The sequence below is a fragment of the Aquila chrysaetos genome, chromosome 3, assembly GCF_900496995.4.
Source record: "Aquila chrysaetos chrysaetos chromosome 3, bAquChr1.4, whole genome shotgun sequence".
Classification (NCBI taxonomy): Eukaryota; Metazoa; Chordata; class Aves; order Accipitriformes; family Accipitridae; genus Aquila; species Aquila chrysaetos.
The window spans coordinates 79239661-79253327 of NC_044006.1; the positions used below are offsets into that span (position 1 = coordinate 79239661).

The window sequence follows — 13667 nt, forward strand, 5'->3', positions numbered from 1 at the left end:
CAGTTTTGAATGTGAAATACCACGCACGCTTCAAAGCTTTTCTCCCCCCACACGGGTCACCGTTCTTCCCATCCCCACCGACGCTCTCGCCGAGTCTCGGTAAAGCCTTGTCCCCGCGGCAGCCTGCGCCACCCTCTCTCGGCGCCGGCCGACGCCGCTCTCCGAATACGGCCCCCGACCTCCGCCGCCGGCCGGGCAGGCGGCAACCCGGCACGCTGCCCGGGGGCGGCACGCGCCCTCCCGGCGCCACCGGCACGCGCCCCGCCGCCAGGTGGGTCCGCGGGGCGGGTGGGCGGGGCAGGCCGCTACCGGCACCGCCGCCGGATGGGCCGGGGCGGCGGGCGGTCGCTACGGCCCGACGACGGCCTGGGCGTGGGCTCTGTGGCGGAGCCCGACCCGCCTGACGGCCGGAGTGGGGGCCGGGGCCGGGGCCGGGCCGGATGGTGGCGGCGGCTTAGGGGAGGCGCGACAGTAGCGCGGGCTCTGGCGGCGGGTGAGGGGCGCCGTGGCGGCAGGGGGCGGTGGCGAGTGAGGGGGGCTGTGGCGGCGGGAGGGCGCTGCGGTGAGCGAGGGCCGCCGCGTCGGCGGGGCGGGCTTTGCCGGGTGAGGGGCGCTCTGGAGGCGGGGGGCTGTGGCGGCGCGCTGGGGGAGCTGTGATAATAAGGGTTGCTCTGGCGGCGGGTGAGGGGCGCTGGGGTGGCGCGGGGGGCTCTGGCGGCGAGCCGGAGCGCGGTGGCGGCGGGGGGCGGTGGTGAGTGAGGGGCGCACGGGCGGGTGAGGGGGCCGTAGCGGGGAGCGAAGGGGCTGTGGCGAGCGGGGGGCGCTCTGGCGGCGAGTGAGGCGGCTGTGGCGGGTGAGGGGGCTGTGGCGGCGAGTGAGGTGCTCTGGCGGGTGAGGGGGCTGTGGCGCTGAAGGGCGCTGTGGCAGCGCAGCTCGGTGCTGGCAGGGGGCTGGGGGTCGCGGCGGCGGGACGGACTGCGCCGGCGGCGCTGTGGCGGCGGACCCGCAGCTTATCCGACCCTCTCCCGCGGTTGCCGTGGACGCCGCCGGCGGCCGGGTGAGAGCTTTCTAGAGGCGGTAGGGCCGGGGCGGCCCGAGGGCTTGGAAAGGTACGGGCGCCGCCCCCGCCCGTCCACAGGAGGAGCTCCGCGCCGCGCCGCCCCCGCAGGGCTGGGAAGCGGGCGCGGGGACCGCGGCTACAGCGTCCTCCCGTTGTCGGAGCGGCGCTAAAACGCGGGAGGTCGGAGCGCGGCTGGGCCGGAGGGGCGGTCGCTCTCGCACCGGGACCCTCTTCCCCGGCGGCTGGGGCGCTGCGGGCAGCCCGTCCCGGCACCGCGCTGCCGCTCCTGCGCGGGCGGCAGGCGACGCGCACTTTGCAGACGGTCCCTGCGCCGCTGTCTGCAGCGCCGCGCAGGCGCCCCGCGCCCGGCGCTGGGACGGCGGCCCCGGTGCGAGCGGGAGAGCGGAGCGGCGGGGAGGAGCATGGACGGGACGGTGAGCCTCGCCCCGGGTCCCGGCCCCCCCCCCCCCCCCCCCCCCCCCGCCACGGGCTTTCGTCCGGCTCGACCCCGCGGCGGCGCCTTGCCGTGGCTCTACCCCGGGCACCTGCGGGAGCTCTGGCTGCGGGACGCCTCCGCCCGGGCACTGCCCCCCGCCAGCAGCACCCCCGGGCCGGGCACGGACCCCGGGCACTGGCGCTGCTCCCGCCCTGGTGCTGCCTGCAGGGCACGTCCGACCGGGAGACTGGCAGGGTCCGGGCAGCAGACCCCGGGCCATCGGTATGCCGCCCGGTGGTGCCCCCCTCCCCTCCCCCCCGCCCCGCGGCGCTCCGCTGCCGCCGCTCGGCTCCCCCGCGGAGCCGGGGGCTGGAACACCCTGACAGCTGGCGCGCCGCTCTCTCCGTTCTTCCCTTCGGACTCGGCGTTGCGCCGGTGCAGCCGCCCACCTGGCCCCCGCCGGTTGTCCCGGCGCGTGCCCCTGCATCCTTGGGTGAGCTGCGGTGGCTTTGCTGCCTCACAGGGGCCCAGCTGCCTTGGAGAGGCAGGCAGAGAGGGGCAGCCCGATGCTCATTTACCACTCCCAAATGTGGACTGCAGGCCCCCTCGGGAGGCTTTCCCTCAGCAGGGAGTGACTTTTGGCCGGGGGAGACAGCAGCATGCTCGTCTGGAATCACCCAGCCTGCCCTGGCATGGTCCTCTGGAGAGGAGGGTCCTCTTAACACCCTGTCCCTGGAGACACTCCACACCCCAGTGCTGATCTGCGACTAACTGACAGCTGTCTCCAGTGATCCAGGAACAACCAACCTTCATGCAGGAGGCAGCACCTTTTGAGAGAGAGCATTTGACTTGCAGCCACTAAGCTGCCCCTCAGCTGTGTTTTCAGAGGAAGATACTTAGTCCCAGATACTCTCTCAGGACAAACTGATCTGTATCTGGAGGAGACTGATGCTCTACATGGCCTTCCAGAAGATAATCTTGACGTCCCACGCAGGAAACCATCTCACTTTGGTGCCACAAGCTTGCTGCTGGAGATTGCTGATCCCTCCCTCCCTCCCTCCCTCCCTCCCTCCTGTTCCTTGGGGCTTGAACTCTCCTCCGTTTCCTCTATCAGCATGGCCTGTGGAGGGACCCTGTGTGCAAGTTGCTGCTGGGAAAGACTGAGGTAGAAATTAAATGGGGGACTGAGGAGAAAGCGAGGTCATTCACCAGTTTGCATGGTCTGGGGGTGCGTTTGTGCAGTATCCTTGCCTAGTGCTTTCAGCACTGCCCTTCTTGGAGAGACTGGCTTTATGCTACTGTCCATCCAGGGCAGTGCTGCAGCTTCTGAAAATAACCAGTTCCTTGGTGCTGCCTCAGGAGCAATCAACAACCTACTGTTTACCATGGGGACACCACCATGAGAAAACAGCCCATCTTCCCTTGCAGAATCCTCTGCCCTCTTGTCTGTGAGGAAGAAACTCCTAGCCTGGCCTTGCCCATAAGGCAGGGTGAGGGTGAGTTTCCCAACACTGTCAGCCTTTGGTTGCCTCCTTTTCCACAGTGCTGCAGTGATATTCCTTTCTGTACTTCATGCACTCTCCTGGCCCAGCCCTTCTCACTTGCACTGCCTCCATTGCTGTGTTCTGGCTCAGCCACTGCTTTCTCGGACTCTATCCTTCCTTGACTTCAGCTCTATTTTAACACAGTTCACACCATGATCTTCTTTCTGCCCTTTGTTCTTCCCTTGTTTTGACCCTGCTGGACCTAGAGCCTTGTTACTGTCCTTGATGGAGTTGTCTGCTCTTGTGCTGACCAGCGCTGCCTAGGCTGGCACTGTGATGCTCATATTTCCCTTTCGTGCCTATCCATTCTTTGAGCAGTTGCTTCTAACTGAATGACTAGGTATGCGCTTACACCTGTGAATGCTGCAAGTGCTGGTGTTCACATCTGTTCTGCTGTAATGCTTCATTTCTTCATTAACTACGGTAGAGATCTGTCAGAAAAAGCAGGGCTTTGTATACACATGTGCAGCTGGCTCAGCTCTTCCCAAGGAGCAGCTCCCTTTTCCTTCTTACTCTGGCTCATCTGCTCTGGGACCTATCATGAATAAGCAGACACTGAAGCTGCCTGACTATACCCTAAGTCTGTAGGATCATTAGTTCTCCCAGTCTGCAACACTCTCACCATCCTGCCAGGGCAGCTAACGATGCCTGCTGACATGCTAGAATATTCTGATAGCCTTTAAGGATTTGATTTTTTAAGAATGAAAGCAAGCTGACATGGTTAAATTTCCTGAACTGGCCTGCTTTCCCAAGGGTTACCAGAGGTGTCTGATGGCAGAAACATAACTGAGAACATCTATTTAAGAAGATACCCTTGCTTCTTGGTTAGGCCAGGCAAATTCCAGGGATCCTTTCCAATCTTAACCACCCTATGGTTGTTATTAGAGCATGCCTCAACATGTTGACAGGCTATAGGCAAGTGGTGTACTTTCTTCATGTTTTTTCCAGTCTCCCCAAATACAAGCTGGCTTGAATAGCCTGTAAGGATGGCCTAGTGCCTGGGCAAAAGCACTGTCTTGGCAATATGGACATGCATCTGTGCGCAGTTGTCTGCAGAGAAATCCCTAATCGCTATGTCAGTTGTATCTTTTCTTTCTTGCTTATTCCCCTTTTTTTTTTTCCCCAGTTGTGTTGCTTATGAAGTGTCACGTGGTTTGGTGCTGTTCTAGGAAATTTTATTTATATTGTATATTACTTCCCTCTCACTCAGTGTGTACTTTCTCTTTTCAGAGCTGGATCCAAATGCATCCTCGGCCTGCTGTCGTAGAGCTGTTCCTGCTTCAGGTCAATGAGAGTTTCTGCTGCTAATTCATCATGACATAATATCTGGTCTCCTGCCCCATTCTGTTGGATAAGTTTCCTGCTTCCTCTTGGTCTATACACATGTGACTCCGGGTGTTCATCAGCTACCTAGTCTGGTACAGGTAGGTTTTAGCCCTTTGAAAAATGACCTGTTCTAGGTTGAAAGAATATGTCTGTGCTTTGTATTGGGACTAGAAAATGTTTGCCTTTGGACATATGGGAAATGTTATTTTGTGAAATAAATCCTGAACTGCCTGTTTGCTGCTGTTGACCTAAGCTAGTCTGTTTAGTAGCCAACTACTTCTGTGATAGTTTCTGCTAGTGCTGGCAGGGAGGGTGCTGATTAGGCAGAGTAGACTGGCTCAGAGCGAGTAACATTAGAGAATGCTGTTGCTAGGAGCAGGCCTAATAGAGGAAAGAATGAAGAGTAGGAGGAGTAGTAGCAGGTGTTCTTTGTCATAATTCATTACTCCATTAGCTACAAGTAAATGTGATTAGTTCTTGTCAGATGGTTGTTGATTTTTAGGGTTACCATGCTTCTCACAGCAGGTTTAAATTAACATGGTTAGATCTTCCCGGCTGGTAGACTTCTTCAGTACCTGCTGTTGTTGGATATGCATTGATCATCTCCATGATAAGGTACTCAAATCTGCCACTCAGGTCTTTATGTTCTACCATTAGTCCCATTCTTCTTGCTTCCACTGGTGAATATCCACCTGTATCCATGTATCTTTTCTCCCAGTCAGTGCACAGTATGCCTGTAAGGGACTTAGTTTTTCTCACAACTGGATGAGCGTCTTTTCACCTTTTACAGCCTGCACAGGTCACTCCTCTGGTAGCGTAAATTGTGTGGTCAAAAAATGCATTCTATTTTGCATTGGAAATAAATAGCCTAGGTTATAACTTTAATTTTAAGACACATTAGGCTTGTTATTGTCATCTGATTTGCCCCTTTAACAACCATGCTGCTTAGCCTGCTGCAGTACAGTTATGAACTGTGCCTAGTGCCTGCTACCTCTGGCTTTTCGATTCTGGCTGAGCTGGGGAAAGTCTGTTACAGAGACATACCGGTACTAGTCTACCAATCATAACTTACTTGAACTTAAGAACTGTGTTGCACTGAGTCAAACCAAAGTATCCTGTCTCTGACTAGTAATGGATACGTGGAAAAGGAATAGGAAAATGAGGCAAATGCTGAATCATTTTTTTTTTCTTCCACATACCTTTTAAGTTTTTGCAGTCATCTAATTATGGAGTCAGCAGTTGGGAGTAAACAATGTTAGAAAATCCCCCAAATGCTTAGGTCTGCTGTTTCAATGTTATGTTATCTTCATTGGAAGGAGTTGTTCCAGTTTTCTGTGATTGACTTTTCTGTGGTGATGTTTTCCGTCACTATTCTGTCCTTTTCTGTTCAGTTGAATGTTCTCTTGAATTCTGAGACTGGGGAGGTCTATAGGACCATTCACTTTGGCATGTTCCTAAAGGTAGTGGGTACCTGGATCCAGCTTGCAGCTGTTGCTGAGTAAAGGTATGTCTTTTAGAAAGGCAGTTTAGTAGTTCTCCTCATTCAGGTTCCAACTGGTATAAGGCTGAGGTAGGGATGAGAGCTAATTGGCAGAGGGAGAGACCAGACAAAAAGGGGGTGACTGCAGATGCTTGGCAAAAGAAATTGGAAGTAAAGACAATGAGAATAATAACCTGCTAAGCAGGAAATGCTTTTGTAATTTTTTTACTTCTCTTTGCACTTATGGATGGTGTTGAGTTCAAGATGACCACTGAATGCCAGGCAGCAAATGTGGCAAAAGGCTTTTTCTAGTTGATATTTAGGAAAGTTTCTTTTCTTTTCAGTTCTGACACCCCACTCCATTTCTTTCTGTTCCTGTAACTATCACATGCTGTGTTCTCTATGCTAACTTGTTAAGAATCCATTGATGTTAAAGTTAATGCAGAATATACCTGCTAATGTATATTCCTGCAGAGAATCCACAACCCTCGCTGGAATCAGAAGAGCTTATGTATTAAAACTCCTTTAGCTTTTTGATGAAAGGTAAGGTGTTAACTTTAACTTCAGTACTCTTAATCACTTGGAGCTTACTCCTCTTCTAGTACAGTATTGCCACAGTAGTTTCCACACAGAGTGCTTGGGCTAGCACCTGGAATTTGCTAGTCTCCCATTGAATAGCATTCCAGGAACTTAGCTTTTCTGGAAAGGTGCAGTTGGAGGAATTGAATGGTTCTTAATTCAAAATGTAAAGGATTAAGAGTTCTGGTATTCTACCACAGGAGTTATCCAGGTTTTTCATTTATACTGAAGTCTCCTAAGAGCATAGAAACAAGCAAATAACTACAACTTGCATGCTTTTTCTTCTGGCTCACAAAGTTATTGCTGTGTTCTCTGTTATGCTTGCATAATGTAGACAGTGGCTGGTAGGTCTGGTTCAGGAAATGTTACTCAGAGGTCATCAAGTGAAGTATGTCTGATTTTCGTGAACTGACAGCCTGAGATGCCCTTGTCAAATGGTTCTGATATTCACTGAGTAAACATGAAGGTAGCAGTGATATGGTCATTCTTGTACCTGGATATATTGATAGCACTGGCACCTCAATGCTGGACAAGGGTCCCATGAATTTTATGGAAAGGTGTTTTGATCTTCCTTCCATTTTTTTAAAAACTGTCTATTTGTTGGTTCCAGTGTTGAGAGACAAACTTCCTGCCCTTTCCTTTATGGCCTCTGATAGTCCAATAGCCTTTACTATTTTGTACTCTTACCATAGTGTCCTGGTTTTGGTTGGGATAGAGTTAATTTTCTTTCTAGTAGCTGGTATAGTGTTATGTTTTGGACTTAGTGTGAGAAGAATGTTGATAACACTGATGTTTTCAGTAGTCGCTAAGTAGTGCTTATACTAAGTCAAGGATTTTTCAGCTTCTCATGCCCAGCCAGCGAGAAGGCTGGAGGGGCACAAGAAGTTGGGAGGGGACACAGCCAGGGCAGCAGGCCCCAACTGGCCAAAGGGGTATTCCATACCATGTGACGTCATGTCCAGTATATAAACTGGGGGGAGCTGGCCTGGGTGGGGGGGATCGCCACTTGGGAACTAACTGGGCATGAGTTGGCGAGCAGTGAGCAATTGCATTGTGCATCACTTGTTTTGTATATTCCAATCCTTTTATTATTATTGTTGTAATTGTATTATTATTACCATTATTAGTTTCTTCCTTTCTGTTCTATTAAACTGTTCTTGTCTCAACCCATGAGTTTTACTTTTTTTTTTCCCCGCCGATTCTCTCCCCCATCCCACTGGGTATGGGGGAAATGAGTGAGTGGCTGTGTGGTGCTTAGTTGCTGGCTGAGGTTAAACCATGACACATAATGATGATGTCTATGTTTGTCTATGGTAGTTGTCCAAAGCTAGGGATAGCAGCGTTTCTCTTTGAATATAACCATCACCATGACTTAATTGAAGCCCTTAGCTGGACTGAAGAATTTGCCTGCTCCAAGAATGTCAGTTTCAGAGTCTAATCAACACTGTATCTTTTACTCTTTACCCTGAAATTTGGCACACTTATTCTCTGTCTGTGAATGAATTTTAAAAATAATTTGTTTAAAGGCAGTTGAGCTCCTTTCAAGATCCTAAACTGCAGAGAACAAAATTCAATTTACCAACTGTATATTTTTAAATTTATAAGCGTAACTATTGCACTGAAGTGGGAAATCGTGTAAACTTAACTTTTGATAAGCATGTGGCCTTTGGTTTGCAAATGTGCTTTTGATGATGTGAAAGAAATTGGACTTCATTTGGTGAAATTGCAAGGCCTAACAAGGCATAACATTCAAAATTTATAAATTCATGATTTTTAAAGATTTAAACCAGTCATTTTCCCCTGGCAAAATATGAATGATTAATGGCAACTGTAGAATTTACAGTTAAAAGGTGATGTCTGGATGGAGAGCAAGAGCTGTGTTTGCAGCTGTTAGGTCAGTGAGGAATGATTTTTAAATATTGCTTGTAGATAATTTTTTAAAGCTTTCCATTTCCATGGTAGAGAAAGGACATACTGCAAGGTTACTTAAGGTTTTTCATTCTTGTTTTTTCTTCTTTGAGATCATAGGGATAACCATATAGTGACTGAGCTGGCTGGAGTGCTGATCAGACTCTTTGTGGACAGTGGCCAATATGAGTAGTTGCAGGAGAAAGTACAAAGCTCATTTAGCGTGTGGTTCATAGAATCATAGAATGGTTTGGGTTGGAAGGGACCTTCAGAGATCATCTAGTCCTGTTCCAGTGTCTCACCACCCTCATTGTAAAAAATGTCTTCCTTATGTCCAATCTAAACCTACCCTCTTTCAGTTTAAAACCATTGCCCCTTGACCTATCACTACAGGCCTTGGTAAAAAGCCTCTCTCCATCTTCGATAGTGTTGCAGCCTTATAGTATTGAAAGGCCCCGATAAGGTCTCCCTGGAGCCTTCTCTTCTCCAGGCTGAACAACCCCAACTCTCTCATCTTTATTCCAGCCTTCTGATAATTTTCATGGGCCTCCTCTGGACCAGTTCCAACAGTTCCATGTCTTGTACTGTGGACCGCAGAGCTGGATCCAGGTGGGGTCTCAAGGGAGCAGAGTAGAGAGGGAGAATCCCCTCCCTCGACCTGCTGGCCATGCTGCTTGTGATGCAGCCCAGGATGCGGTTGGTTTGCAAGCACACATTACCAGCTCATGTCTAATTTTTCATCTACCAGTATCCCCAAGTCCTTCTCTGCGGAGCTGCTCTCAATCCATTCATCCCCCACTCTGCACTGGTACTGGTGATTGCCTTGACCCATGTGCAGGACCTTGCACTTGGCCTTGTTGAACTTCATGAGGTTCACACGGGCCCACCTCTCAAGCCTGTCAGGGTCCCTCTGGATGGCATCCCTTCCCTCCAGCCTGTCAACTGCACCACTCAGCTTGATGTCACCTGCAAACTTGTTGAGGGTGCACTCAATCCCACTATGTCATTAATAAAGATACCGAACAGTGCCAGTCCCAATATGGACCCCTGAGGGATACCACTTGATATTGATCTCCATTTGGACATTGAGCTGGCAGCTATTTAAAGACATTTTTCTTAGAGCACAAGAACTATGGATTCCCATGTTCAATAAATCAGGTGAGGAAGGTGGGAAACCAGCATGGCTGAGTAAGGACCTCCTGGTCAAACCAAAACACAAGAGGGAAGTGCATAGGCAGTGGAAGCAGGAACATGCACCCTGGGGAGAAATAGGGATACTGCCCAGGAGTGTGGGGGTGGGATCAGGAAAGCTAAGGCACAACTGGAGCTAAATTTGGCAAGGGATGTGAAGAATAATAAGAAGGGCTTTTACAGGTATGCTAGTTAGACAAGGAAGACAAAAGAAATTGTACCCCCCCAATAAATGAGACAGGCAATCTGGTGGCAACAGACATGGAGAAGGATGAAGTACTCAACAACTTTTTCCCCCCCTCAGTTTTCACTGGCGATAGTTGTTCCCAAATCTCTCCAGTCCCTGAATCTCAAGGCAGGAACTGGGGGAAAGAAGACCTACCCATCTAGGAGAAGATCAGGTTCTAGAACATCTGAGGAACCTGAACATACACAAGTCCATGGGACTTGATGAAATGCATGCCAGAGTCCTGAGGGAACTGGCTGATGGTGAATCCTATCTCTCCCCAGTAATCTGTATTCATCAAAGAACAGCCCGTGATCGTAGAAGCCAAAGCCCTGGTGTCAACACCAGCCATGAAGCCAGGTGTTGATGTGCATGATCATGGTTGTTTACAGATTAATGGATCTTATGGCTAAAGAAGACTTTTGGATCACCTGACACCTGTATTTTACTGAGCACTAGTGGACTTTCATTCGTCCTTACTGTGAGCCTTATACCTACCAGAAAGACAAGCTGCAGTTTGTTCAGCTGTTGTAAATTAAAAATGGAATATATGGCTGTAGAGCCTCTATCAGTTAAGAACTTAGATAAATATCTGTTAAGAAAGGGTTTTGCAGGTCAATACTGATTTGGGGAAGAAAGGATTTGAAGATCTTCTAATGGCCATGCTAGCCCCTCTACTTTGATTCTGTAGATACCCTGTTTGTGAGGGCTAGCCTATCCTGAAGGCAAGGGGTGAAGGTTTTAACAGTGTCAGCTGTGCTTATGTAGGAGAGAGTGTCGTTGTAACTGTTAGGAGCGTGATCCCTGCCCCATGCTCTGAACTGACATACGTTGTGTGGTAATGATTTGTGGTACAGTTTGTCTCATGTCAGCTTTCGTCCACCGGCTCTTGTTCTGTATTTTTTTCTATCTAATTTAAAAGCTTTTTATCACTTGAGATTTTTTGAATGTTTGTACTTACATTGAATATACTTAAACATCATCATCATCACGTTCCTCTCTCAACTTTATGTTTAGTTCATTAAACATGTTGCATTATTTAAGTCTTTCACGGACAACATTTTTCAGACTTCTGGATTGTATTTGGCACTACTTTATTCAGTATTCCAACATGGACTTCTCTAGTGATTGAAGTATATAGAGGAAGTCATCCTACTATCTTTGCTTCCTCCTCTTCATAAATCCAAGGGTTCCTTTGGCTCTCTTTGCCGCAGTGTGGCACAGGTAATTCAGTTTGAGTTGTTTTCCCACTGTGGTCCCTACTTCCTTTTCAGATTTTCCACTTTTCAAGACATGATCTCCTGCTTTAGGGGGATGTTTTCCATTCTTTGTTCTTAGATCGTTCCTTGCCTTTAAACGCACACTTTGAATGGATCCATCTTAATAAGATGGCTTGATTCAACAGTTCTGTCCTGCACTCCAGTTCATTAGAGGTGACTTTGTATTAATTTCCATATGCTGAATGACACTGTTGAATGTTGTCTGACTAGTTACTGACCGTCTCTGTGAAGGTACCTTCACTTTTAACTACATTTACTGTTTAATTTGTGCCAGCAAATTGGGGACATCATTGGTATTTCATAGTGGTTATTTGTAATCAGAAAAAAATAGTCTAATAATACCCAGTCATCTCTCTAGAATAGTCTTTCAAATACCTCATGATTAATGCTAGGCAATAAGCTGCCCCTCACAGAAGGATCCTGTTAGTTCCCAGCAGAGCCTGGCTTTTTTCTGTAGGCTTTGTTCTTTACAAACTTTCTCATTGTTCTCTTAATACTTAACATTGCAGCTCTGGATATTCTTATATGAATGAAAGTGTCTAGTCCAAGGGTATCTGTATATGGTTTGTAAGTAATTCTGGTGCCATTTTTGTGCTTGGTAGTCCAGATCTATCTTTGGAAGGAAGGAAACCAGTGGGGACTGCCAAGAATGCCATTACTAGGTCTCCCTGGGATCCAGTGGTATACTTAGACCAGCTGGGGCCCAAGGTAGTGTGATGGAACATGTGAGACATCTGCTGTCATAACTTTTCTGTGGACTGTCTGGTACTTCTCCTCTCTGCCATCCTCTGAAGTATATGGTGGTATGTGTCTTGTGGCCATTTGACATGTCAAAATTTTGCTCTGTGGCTCTCAAGGTCAGGAAAACTGGATGCTCCTTACCTAGCTGACCCCTTTCTACATCTTCAATGTCTCTTGGCAAGTCCTATGCCAGTTAGTGCGCCAGGCTAACTATTATGCATGAAAAAGCTTTTGTTGATTTTGAGTTTGTTGCCCTCAGTTTTTGTTGGTGGTCCTCTAGTTCTTCTGTTACAAGATAATGTGCTCCTAGTTTTGTCTCAGTGCTAGTCTTAATTCTGTACATTTTACCCCTCCCCTGCAATATAAACAAGCACTCTTTTTCAGTTCCTCTTCATAAGATAATTATTTTGTACCTAGTCTTTCCATATCTGTATCTTTATTAATTCTGCTGTATACTTTTTAGAGATGTGACCAGCACTGGCTCTAGTATGATAAAAGCAAGAGAGAACTACTGACTGATACTGTGTACTGTAGTATCTTCTGTCAGTCTCTTCATAACGCCTTCAAATTTTATTTTCTGAGTACATGCTTCTGTCAAGTGCTGCAGCCATCCTCATCTGTTAGTATATTTAACACTGTAAATTGCATATGAAGTTGTAATTAGTGGAGTCCTGTCTTTTGTTCAGAGGATTGGTGTCTAAGATGCCATTGCAGATAAGGAGTCAGCATGTCTTCTGTAGAGGCAAATGGTGCAAATGGTTATGTTCCTATTCTATTATCTGTTGTGGCCCTATTTTATTAGGATTAGAATTCTTTGATGGGTCACGTGAATAAGAGTGGGCCTATCTGCGTATTGTACTTACGTGTTTTGAAAATTATCTCAGCAAGGTTTCTAAAGAATGTAAAAGCTAGTAAGGGAAGTATATAGTCAATAAGGAAAATTCCTCATAAGCAGTAAGGAAAAGTAGGAAATCACAGAATCACAGAATGGTTGAGGCTGTAAGGAACCTCTGGACGTCATCTTGTCCAACTCCCCTGCTCAAGCAGAGCTGGTTGCCCAGGACCTTGTCCAGACAGCCTTTGAATATCTCCAAGGTGGGAGACACTACAACCTGTCTGGGAAACCTATTCTAGTGCTCAGTCACTCTCACTGTAAAAGAGCATTTGCTGATGTGCCAAGGGAACCTCCTGTGTTTCAGTTTGTGCCCCATTGCCTCTAGTCCTGTCACTGGGTACCACTGAAAAGAGCCTGGCTCCATCCTCTTTGTACTCTCCCTTCAGGTATTTATATATATTAATAAGATCCCCCCTGAGTCTTCTGCAGGCTAAACAGTCCCAGCACTCTTGGCCTTTCCTCATAGGAGAGATGTTCCAGTCCCTTCGTCATCTTCATGGCCCTTCATTGGACTCTCCAGTATGTCCATGTCTCTCTTGTACTGGACAAGCGCAGCACTGGACACAGTACTCCAGCTGTGGCCTTACCAGTGGTGAGTAGAGGAGAAGGATCACCTCCCTTGACCTGAGGTCCAGTACTTTGCCTCATGCAGCCCAGGATACCACGTGCCCTCTTCTGCAGCAAGGGCACACTGCTGGCTTGTGTTCAACTTGGTGTCCACTGGGACCCTCGTGTCCTTTTGTGACAAGCTGCTTTCCAGTTGGATGCCTCCCAGCATATATTGGTGCCTGGGCTTGTTCCTCTCCAGGTGCAGGACTTTGCATGTCCCTTTGTTGAACTTCATGAGGAAATGTAAGGGTATGTGGAAGATGAGAGTACACCTCTTCATTAAGTTTGTGCAGTCAAGGACGTTTTCAGTGCAAAGAGGATAATAAGTAAATGGGGGAAGCGCTAAAGAAAAACACAGAGAGACACAAACCTGCTAGTCAAGGGATAATGGA

General features: G+C 48.7%; 1 protein-coding gene across 6 annotated transcripts in view; it reads left to right on the forward strand.

Annotated features, from left to right (window-relative positions):
• Positions 1–250: 250 nt before the first annotated feature.
• Positions 251–13667, forward strand: part of SMARCD3 (SWI/SNF related, matrix associated, actin dependent regulator of chromatin, subfamily d, member 3) — a 121500-nt gene continuing 108083 nt past the window's right edge. The window contains exons 1-3 of one of the 6 annotated variants that reach the window (XM_030008858.2): positions 906–1494; positions 2491–2661; positions 4271–4464. The gene's annotated coding sequence lies outside the window, so the exon portion shown is untranslated. The other 5 variants (XM_030008862.1, XM_030008860.2, XM_030008856.2 and 2 more) reach the window with 5 other exon arrangements.